Consider the following 5,097-nt stretch of genomic DNA (forward strand, 5'->3'; position numbering starts at 1 on the left):
TTAAAGAGAAAATCGAGCATCTCCAAGCACAGATCTATGACCTGCAAAACCAGAACTGTGAGTATGAATATAGAAAGAGGATGAGTTTGGCTGCAGATTTAAGGATCCCGGAGACTCGACCATCCTTCTATGATGGAGAGCCTATGCCTTGGAAGACGGACGACAAGCCTACATCATCAACAATTACTACATCATCAACAATTCCTACTTCATCACCTCCGAGGACATAATCACATGGGTATGGGCACTCCCCTTGGCAACTGCCAAGCTTGGGGGAGGTGCCCCGGTATCGTATCACCATCACACTCCTATCTTTACCGCTTTATTTAGTTCGATCCTTTTAGTAGTTTCTTGATCTAGTAGATTGAAGTTTTGATATCAAGTAGTTTTGAGTTTTGCTTTGTGATCTCTTTTTGTAATCGAGTCCGTGATCTATCTATAATAAAGATTAGTGTTGAGTCAAGGGCTTTGCTATGTTACTATGATCTTGAGAAAGTAGAAAGAATAATGGAGTTCATATTGATCTTATGGATAGTGATGACTTCACATATAGAAAGTATGAGGCATAAAAATTGTTGAGAGTTGATGAACGTAGCCTTGGTCATCGTTGCAATTAATAGGAAGTGATAAGGAAAGAGGGGTTCACATATAAATATATTATCTTGGACACCTTATATAGTTGTGAGCACTCATTAAGTATGACATGCTAAAAGAGTTGACGTTGGACAAGGAAGACAACGTAATGGTTTATGTTTTCTCACATCTCAGTTAAAGTATATTGTCATTGACCTTCCAAACATGTTGAGCTTGCCTTTCCCCCTCATGCTAGCCAAATTCCTCGCACCAAGTAGAGATACTACTCGTGCTTCCAAATATCCTTAAACCCAGTTTTGCCATGAGAGTCCACCATACCTACCTATGGATTGAGTAAGATCCTTCAAGTAAGTTGTCATCGCTGCAAGCAATAAAAATTGCTCTCTAAATATGTATGACTTATTAGTGCAGAGAAAATAAGCTTTGTACGAACTTGTTGTGGAAGTAATAAAAGCGACGGACTGCATAATAAAGGTCCACATACAAGGGGCAATATAAAGTGACGTTCTTTTGCATTATTATTTTGTGCATCAACCCTAAACGCGCATGACAACCTCTGCTTCCCTCTGCGAAGGGCCTATCTTTTACTTTATGTTTTGTTTTTACTTTATGTTTGAGTCAAGGTGATTCTCACGTTTCCCTTTTTCATTTTATCCTTTGGCAAGCTCCTCGTGTTTGAAAGATCATGATATATATATCCAATTGGATGTAAGTTAGTATAGACTATTATTGTTGACATCACCTAAAGGTGAATACGTTGGGAGACAACACAATAAGCCCCTATCTTTCTTAGTGTCCGGCTGAAACTCTATAACCACAAGTAGTACGTGAGTGTTAGCAATTGTAGAAGACTATGAGATAGTTGAGTATGTGAGCTTGCTGAAAAGCTCGATTGTTGACTCTTTCTGATGTTACGATAAATTGCAATTGCTTCAATGGCTGAGATTATAGTTTGTTAGTTCACAATAAAGTTTTTGAACCATACTTGACATTGTGAATTGATTGTTACTTGAGCATAGGAAATCATATGAAAAAATCTATATATGTTGCTGTTATTAGAATGATCATGATGCCCTCATGTCCGTATTTTGTTTTTATCGACACCTCTATCTCTAAACATGTGGACATATTTTTCGATTTCGGTTTCCGCTTGAGGACAAGCGAGGTCTAAGCTTGGAGGAGTTGATACGTCCATTTTGCATCATGCTTTTACATCAATATTTATTGCATTATGGGATGTTATTACACATTATATCTCAATACTTATGGCTATTCTCTCTTATTTTACAAGGTTTACCATGAAGAGGGGAATGCAGGCAGCTGGAATTCTGGCTGGAAAAGGAGCAAATGTTGGAAACCTATTTTGCACAGCTCCAAAAGTCCTGAAACTCCACGAAACACCTTTTGGAATTAATAAGAATTTCTGAGCAAAAGAAATATGCCAGGGGGGGCACACCCTGTCCAGGAGACGGGAGGGCGCCCCCCCCTATAGGACGCGCCCCCTATCTCCTGGGCCCCCTGGTGGGCCTACGGCGTCCATCTTCTGCTATATCATCACTTTTATCCTAGAAAAAACCGTGGGCAAGCTTACGGGACGAAACTCCGCCGCCATGAGGCGGAACCTTGGCGGAATCAATCTAGGGCTCCGGCGGAGCTGTTCTACCGGGGACACTTCCCTCCGGGAGGGGGAAATCATCACCAACGATCCTCTCATCGGGAGGGGGTCAATCTCCATCAACATCTTCACCAGCACCATCTCCTCTCAAAACCCTAGTTCATCTCTTGTATCCAATCTTGTATCAAAACCACAAATTGATACCTGTGGGATGCTAGTAGTGTTGATTACTCCTTGTAGTTGATGCTAATTGGTTTACTTGGTGGAAGATCATATGTTCAGATTCTTTATGCATATTATTACCCCTCTGATTATGAACATGAATATGCTTTGTGATTAGTTACGTTTGTTCCTGAGGACATGGGTGAAGTCTTGCTATTAGTAGTCATGTGAATTTGGTATTTGTTCGATATTTTGATGAGATGTATGTTGTCTTTTCCTCTAGTGGTGTTATGTGAACGTCGGCTACATGACACTTCACCATTATTTGGGCCTAGAGGAAGGCATGGGGAAGTAATAAGTAGATGATGGGTTGCTAGAGTGACAGAAGCTTAAACCCTAGTTTTTGCGTTGCTTCGTTAGGGGCTGATATGGATCCATATGTTTAATGCTATGGTTAGGTTTACCTTAATACTTATTTTTGTAGTTGCCGATGCTTGCAATAGGGGTTAATCATAAGTGGTATATTTGTCCAAGTAAGGGTAGTACCCAATTACCGGTCCACCCACATATCAAATTATCAAAGTACCGAACGCGAATCATATGAACGTGATGAAAACTAGCTTGACGATAATTCCCAATGTGTCCTCGGGAGCTCCTTCATTATTAATAGAAATTGTCCAGGCTTATCCTTTGCTACATAAAGGATTGGACCACCTTGCTGCACTTTATTTACTTTATTTACTTGTTACTCGTTACTATTTATCTTATCACAAAACTATCTATCACCTACAATTTCAGTGCTTGCAGAGAAAACCTTACTAAAAACCGCTTATCATTTCCTTCGGCTCTTCGTTGGGTTCGACACTCTTACTTATCGAAAGGAGTACGATTGATCCCCTACACTTGTGGGTCATTAGGAAGCCATGAGGCAGGAGGGCGCGCCCCAGGGGGGTGGGCATGCCCCCCACCCTCGTGGGCCCCTTGTGGCTCCCCTGACCGACTTCCTTCGCCTATATATACTTGCAAACCTTGAAAACATCTAGGAGCACCACGAAACCCTATTTCCACCGCCACAACCTTCTGTACCCGTGAGATCCCATCTTGGGGCCTTTTTCGACGCTCCGCCGGAGGGGGAATCGATCACGGAGGGCTTCTACATCAACGCCATAGCCTCTTCGATGAAGTGTGAGTAGTTTACCACAGACCTTCGGGTCCGTAGTTATTAGCTAGATGGCTTCTTCTCTCTCTTTGAATCTCAATACAAAGTTCTCCTTGATCTTCTTGGAGATCTATTCGATGTAACTCTTTTTGCGGTGTGTTTGTCGAGATGCGATGAATTGTGCGTTTATGATCAAGTTTATCTATGAGAAATATTTGAATCTCCTCTGAATTCTTGTATGTATTATTGGTTATCTTTGCAAGTCTCTTCGAATTATCAGTTTGGTTTGGCCTACTAGATTGATCTTTCTTGCAATGGGAGAAGTGCTTAGCTTTGGGTTCAATCTTGTAGTGTCCTTTCCCAGTGACAGCAGGGGCATCAGGGCACGTATTGTATTGTTGCCATTGAGGATAAAAAGATGGGGTTTATATCATATTGCTTGAGTGTATCCCTCTACATCATGTCATCTTGCCTAATGCGTTACTCTGTTCTTATGAACTTAATACTCTAGATGCATGCTGGATAGCGGTCGATGTGTGGAGTAATAGTAGTAGATGCATAATCGTTTCGATCTACTTGTCGCGGACGTGATGCCTATATACATGATCATGCCTATATATTCTCATAACTATGCACTTTTCTATCAATTGCTCGACAGTAATTTGTTCACCCACCGTAATACTTATGCTATCTTGAGAGAAGCCACTAGTGAAACCTATGGCCTCGGGTCTATTTTCCATCATATAAGTTTCTGATCTTCTTTATTTTGCAATCTTTACTTTTCAATCTATATCATAAAAATACCAAAAATATTTATCTTATCATTATCTCTATCAGATCTCACTTTTGCAAGTGGTCATGAAGGGATTGACAACCCCTTTATCACGTTGGTTGCGAGGTTCTTATTTGTTTGTGTAGGTACGAGGGACTTGCGTGTAGCCTCCTACTGGATTGATACCTTGGTTATCAAAACTGAGGGAAATACTTACGCTACTTTGCCGCATCACCCTTTCCTCTTCAAGGGAAAACCAACGCAGTAGTCAAGAGGTAGAAAGAAGGATTTCTGGCGCTGTTGCCGGGGAGGTCTACGCTCAAGTGAAGACATACCAAGTACCCATCACAAACTCTATCCCTCGCATTATATTATTTGCCATTTGCCTCTCGTTTTCCTCTCCCCCACTTCAGCCTTGCCATTTTATTCGCCCTATCTTTCCCGTTCGCCTCTATTTCGCTTGCTTCCTGTATTTGTTACCACTATGTGTGAAACTGGGGAGGTTATCGTTGATAAGGACAACAGTAATAACATGGGAAACTTTGATGTTTTTGATGATCCTGTTGAAGAACCCACCATCTTACATACTAAAAAGTTTTGAATCGGTAGTGGTTATATTATTGGAAAAGGGGTCATTCAGGATTTCTTTACTTGTGTCGGTGCTTTGCCCTCTATGGGTGGATCTATTCTTCATAGAACTAGTAGTCTTGCGGATGCCATATCCTTGCTTATAGTTGAACTTGAAAGACACTTTATGCATATGCATCCTTGCATATAAAGTATTTTCCTCGAATT

The sequence above is a fragment of the Triticum dicoccoides genome, chromosome 2B (genome assembly GCF_002162155.2).
Source record: "Triticum dicoccoides isolate Atlit2015 ecotype Zavitan chromosome 2B, WEW_v2.0, whole genome shotgun sequence".
NCBI classification, from domain to species: Eukaryota; Viridiplantae; Streptophyta; class Magnoliopsida; order Poales; family Poaceae; genus Triticum; species Triticum dicoccoides.